The 6,263-nt window shown below is 34.7% G+C and overlaps 1 long non-coding RNA gene across 1 annotated transcript in view; it reads right to left on the bottom strand.

The window, feature by feature from the left end:
• LOC107590832 (uncharacterized) overlaps positions 1 to 6,263 on the bottom strand; it is a 22,703-nt gene that overhangs the window by 9,124 nt on the left and 7,316 nt on the right. The window contains exons 2-3 of the long non-coding RNA XR_001609830.1: positions 2,113 to 2,118; positions 698 to 703 (exon numbers count right to left, since the gene is read on the bottom strand). This is a non-coding gene — a long non-coding RNA (uncharacterized lncRNA). The remainder of the gene's footprint in view (positions 1 to 697; positions 704 to 2,112; positions 2,119 to 6,263) is intronic.

Here is a 6,263-nt window from a genome sequence, read left to right as displayed (position 1 = left end):
TTCTTCTTCTTCTTCTTCTTCTTCACATGGAGTCAAAATATCTGCAGATTCTTGTTTTTTCAGATTCAGTTTTTTCAGATCTGCAGATTCTTGTTTGTTTTGATCTAACATTTTCAATTATTTAACACTAGTACACAACGTACTATATTCTGGATATGTGTTGCAGGCAGTGATTTGGCACAGTGGTCATCTTTGCCGCTCTGTTAATTGTTTGTGATGTCTGCTCAACCCTAGACCTTAGTGATTGTGGGTCTGAGGACCTTTTTTGTCTGCTGCTTAACTTATTTAATCAACAGGCCAAGGGTTTACAACAACAACTATTTCACTGAGTCAACCAAGACTCACCCAAGACCTCACTTTACAGGCCTCAGGCACGGCACACTCACAGACGCACACACACGTGGTACTTGGTAGTCATCTGGAACGCATTGCAGTTACTTCATTCTTGACATATTTTTTCTTGTGCTTCCCGGCCCCATGCTCCTGTTGTCATTGTATAAGTGATGCACCACTCACTGAGCTCAAGATGGAAAAAACAATCACGCCGCAACATTAGCACTGATAACAGTAGTGTCAGCAGAGGAGTTATTACTGAGAGAGCAGCATGCTGCATCGCTGCACATCTGGACCTCTGCCATAGCCACACACTGCCCCTATCTGTCAGAAAAGTTAACGCTCCGGTCTGTAAACCATTAACTATGAACTTTAAAATTCCAGAGCCAGACGTTTGACTGTAGGCAAAGTCTGTTTTACTTTACAGCTTCGTCTGGCCTTAACCTGCCTTTTTAGATGATCAATGACAAATAAGAGTGTCCACAATGAAGAGGGAAATTCTTTCAAAAGCTATATTAAAACACGTTTTTTCTTAGAAATGCACACTTTGCTTTCGTGTTAGTGTCAGATGGTTTTGAGAGTTTTTTGTTTTTGCCATTTAAAAAAAAATAATTCAAATTTTTACTATATAGATGTCATGTGGTGTAACCATGAAATAAAAAATAACACATTTTCTTTACAGATCGAATACAACTGAGTTTGCACATCTTAATATTTAAAAATAAAAAGGTTTTTGATATATTTTTCATGGTAAAAATTCCCACCTGTGGGACGTTTGGCGCTCTTTTTTTGTTGTTGTCTTTTTTCTCTATCAAATCTTTTAGTAATCATCATAAATCATATATCATTTGAAAGCTTAGAAGCCCAAAATTCATCCTGTGAAAACCATTTCGACATTGCGTTACCATGGAAATGGTACTTTAAAATCTTTTGGCGGTCTCCTCCCCCTTAGTGGGCAGTGTCAAGTGTCCTATTACAAAATGAATTACGGTCTTTTAGAATCAAAACTTTTTATAATCTTGAAAAAAAACATATCATTGGAAAGGTCTGAGTCGCAGGATTCCATATTTGGTGGTTATTTTGAGATAGAAGTAATATTGACAGAGAAATGCATTTAAAAAAATTAAATGGACTTTGGATGGCACCCGGTGGCTGTTTGTGGTATAACGCCCTAAATAAAATCTCACAGGAACCTCAATATTTTTCATATCAACTTCAAATTTGGAACATAACTTATTAAGACATAAGGCTATATTTTTATACCAATTTTAGAGTAAACCCTGATATATAAAATATTTATTATATGTAAAATAAAATAAAATTTATATAGTGCATTTTCTTTACAGTAAATTTAAACTACTATAACTTTTTGATACTTAAATGTTTTGAAAGAATTCCACTTTTGCAATAATTCGCTGATTTTCTTCTTTAAAAAGAGACCAACCTTATGTCTGTATTCCAAAGTGTTCATAAATTACAACAATTTAAGTTTGGATAGTGCACCTGCATGCCTATTTTAAAAAATGGGGGATGACAGTTAAGGGGTTAACATTTTAGTTCGTTGCTCCACTTGAAATTTTTGAAGAGATTTATTAACCTTGACACATAGTCATTCTTTTTCCTGTTTGTTTCTGCATATTGATTGAATCGCATGACTTTGTTGGTTGTACCACATTACTTTTTTTTCCCGAAGTAATGATAAAACGTGCAAAACTGCTCCCATCTTTTCTTAATTAGTTTGTTTTTTCTTAATTAAGATATCAGGAGAGTAGTAGCAACCTGAAACTGTTGATTTTATGCCCCCAGAAAGATATCATTTGTTGTATTTTAGTTTATTGGCTAATAAAAAAATATAGCTATTAAAAATGGCTACTGGCTAATAAAATAGCTAATGGAAAATATAGCTACATTATGTCTAATATATTTACAACTACTACTCTTAATAATTTTATGCCAGTATGCTACTTTTAGAGCTCTTCTTTTACAATATGCATACAATAGATTTATATTGCTATGATCACATGGGTGCAAATGTGGCATACGAGAAAACATCATACCTAAAATATAATCGGTGAAGACAGTAATATCGAGGTCAGGGAAACTCGCCAGACACTTTTGGTGAGATAAATATGTGCACTTGTCCACAGAGACCTATAAGACAGATAGAGAGCCATTAGAGAGGAGAAATACACCACTTATCTACAAGTAATGTGTTGATACACACCACTACCTGCAGGGATATAGGGCTCAGATTAGGTTTTCCAGCTGTTTAGATACATCAGAAGAGGAAATGAGGTCAAATATGTTTTATTAAGTGTTAAAATGATCACAATCCTACGCATCTTTTTTTTATATAAAAAGCTAATCTACACATATTTACTAGTTATGTATATGTGAGTCTTTAATGAGTGTTAAAGGACTTTATCCAGTCAACAAAACACTTCAAGGTGGAGCCATGGGATACGGCCTGTCAGCACATCTATAGATAGACCGTTCCTGTGATGTAATGGAAGAGTGTTTAACTTGTTATAGTATATATCTGTGTTAAATGATTTACTGTAATGTATAATATGCAGTTAGTGGTGTTTGCTTCTGCGCATAAACATTAATGTTCTTACTTGCATAACACCGTTAACTATTATTTTTTAAAATTATTTTCTTTAGCAGTGTCTGTAATACATCAAACTAATGTGTTATGGGTATGGGTGAATATGTGAATCATCTGTGGGGAAAAGAATGCGTTTGGTTTGAAAATAGAAATGGCAGACAGTTCAGGGGGAAAAAGCATTTGTTTGCCATGACCATGTCTGTCCTTGTATGAATAGAAATGGACTCTATGGAAAGGATATAATTTAATGAAATAATATTACATGGTGAACGTATTATCTATTTTGATGACAAATGCATAAACTAAAACAGAAGGGTAATTTTATGGATAAACAGACCGCAGCGTCAGTAGAACGAATCAGCTTTCAATAGACATCCACCAGTTTACTTTTAAACCCTGATAAATTAATAAATAACATATCCACAAACTAAATGGATAACAAGACACGGGACAGTGTGGACAATCCGGGCAAGAATGTGAAACGAACGAAAACCCTTCCCAATGACAATACACACGAAACCAAATCAGAACACACTCTTAGCTCACTCACTGAGAGAACAACATGCATTTAGAACGGCATGAAAATAAAGCAGTTCATTCCAAATTCATTTCGAATTTCGAAATTTCTGCTAAATGCAGATATTTACTTACAAAATATACATCACAATGACCTAAGTGAACACATGCACAGTCCTAGGCCTATCACTCATGTCCTCAGTGTCTCTGTACTGAATGGTGATTGTGATGTTACTCTCAGAATCATGATTGTCCCCCAGGTCTTCTGCTTTGAGGCTCTGTGTCATCTCGGCCCTCCTCATCCTCTGAATCTGTTGTATATTAAAATGTTATATTACTTGTTTTCCCTGACCAACAAGCATCACTATGAGCATCACTCACACCTGGTGTTTGATGGACGTGGATGTTATTTTGCTTACCGTGGTAAAGAAAAGGTGAACAAAAGCTCTGGCTCCGCCAGGGGCCGTTCTGTGAAATTCCTGTAATCACTCATTTCAAATGAAAAATAATTACCAAAATCATTGCTGGTGAAAATTCAGGTGAGCTGATCCAGCAGCTAATATTCCAACAACTTTTATTCATAACCAAACATTCTTAAATATCAACATACTGAGACTCAATGAAAAACAGTTATACACACTGATCTATAATAGAGAAGAGAGTCATTATATATAGATCAGTGGTTATATTTCTAGTATGCCTATTACAGCTACTACAGTTAGGATTTAAATAATAATAATAATGATAATTGACAATATTACCACAGTAAGCAGATACGATAATATTAACCATTTAACCATCATTCTTTCTTTCTTTCTTTCTTTCTTAATTAATTAATTTTTAAATAATGAACTAGACCATACCTGATGTGCATATATATCTATGCATTACCTTATGCATTCACAATCGTTAGTGTTACTGTAATGTACTTGTGGTGTGGCACATAAAGTCAATTAATGCAGGCTTATCATAAGTAAATAACATCGTCACATTCATGCATCCAACGCTAGATGGCGCGTACGTCTACCAAATTTTGTGCGAATCTTTCGCTGTCACCATGTCCTGTAAATGTCACATTGTGAAGTTAATATGGATTCCTCCGAGCCAAATGATTCCTGAAACCATTAAAACTGCTCAGCTACTTCATGAAGACTTGCCTTTTCATTTAGATCTTACAGTATTATGGCCTATTTGTGTTCATTTTGTTATTATATATTTTATTTTACATAAAGCAATACTTTTTATGTTGTTTATTTGTATTTGATCAGTGTTATGGAAACATTGTATTACATTCTAAAATGTATATGTTTGTATGTATGTATGTATTCATAATATATTTGTAATTATTTATGTTTAATATTGCCGTTTAATAATAATAATGTTAATTTTTATTTGTTTATTTTTACATTATATTAACTGAAATAGCATTTCAACAACTGAAATAGCATCCTGATGATCCGACGATAGCTGCTCGCATCTCAGCATGTCTAACAGACATTTCTGGTTGGATGACGGATCATCACCTTCAACTCAACCTGGCTAAGACAGAACTGCTTGTGGTTTCAACAAACCCATCACTTTATCAAAATTTCACCATCCAGTTAGGCTCATCAACCATAACTCCTTCAAAAACAGCTAGAAACCTTGGAGTTGTGATTGACGATAAGCTGCATTTCTCAGATCACACTGCTAAAACTGCCTGGTCCTGCAGATTTGCTTTATACAACATTAGGAAGATCTGGCCCTTTCTTTCAGAACATGCAACACAACTCCTCGTTCAAGCTCTTGTTCTGTCCAGGCTGGACTATTGCAATGCTCTCTTGGCAGGTCTTCCAGCCACTTCTATCAAACCTTTACAATTAATCCAAAGTGCCCCTGCAAGATTAATCTTTAATGAGCCGAAAAGAACGCATGTCACACCTCTGTTCATCAATTTGCACCGGCTACCAGTAGCTGCTCGCATTAAATTCAAGGCATTAATGTTTGCCTACAAAACCACCACTGGCTCTGCACCCATTTACCTAAATTCATTACTTCAGAGTTATGTGCTCTCTAGAAGCTTACGTTCTGCAAGTGAACGGCGTATTATTGTGTCATCTCAAAGAGGCACAAAATCACTTTCACAGACTTTTTCCTTAACTGTTCCCTCCTGGTGGAATGCCCAACTCAATCCGAGCAGCTGAGTCCTTAACCATCTTCACGAAACGACTAAAACACATCTGTTCCACCTTTGTTTGACCCTCTAACTCTAACACTTTCTATTCTATTTTAATTCTACTTTATCTATATTTATCTTTTTTTTATTATTATTTATTTATTTATATTAAAAACATTTTTAAAAACTAGCTTTCTATTTTTTTCTATTCTATCTACTTGTTTTTCTTTGTGTGTGTTAAATAAATACAATGCACACAGACTTAAGTCGAGATAGTGAATTGGTGGGTTTTTGTTAAATGTGAGCCAAAATCATCACAATTAAAAGAACCAAAGACTTAAACTACTTCAGTCGGTGTGCATTGAATTTATTTAATACACGAGTTTCACAATTTGAGTTGAATTACTGAAATAAATGAACTTTTCCACGACATTCATTATATTCATCATACAATTTATTGAGATGCACCTGTAAATGTAAATGAAATAGGCCTAATAATATGTAAGTGTTAATATTTATGTGTAATATATTCCTATTTTGTATGTACAGCCATGACAATAAAACACTTTTAAAAAGAATATTTGCCCAGTGATATCAGCCCGTGTGTGTGTGTGTGTGTGTGTGTGTGGGTGTGTGTGTGTGTGTGTGTGT

This window comes from Sinocyclocheilus grahami, unplaced genomic scaffold, assembly GCF_001515645.1.
Source record: "Sinocyclocheilus grahami isolate Dianchi unplaced genomic scaffold, SAMN03320097.WGS_v1.1 scaffold8.1, whole genome shotgun sequence".
NCBI classification, from domain to species: Eukaryota; Metazoa; Chordata; class Actinopteri; order Cypriniformes; family Cyprinidae; genus Sinocyclocheilus; species Sinocyclocheilus grahami.
Note: the sequence above shows the minus strand (reverse complement) of the source record. Positions and strands in the feature narration are given on the sequence as shown.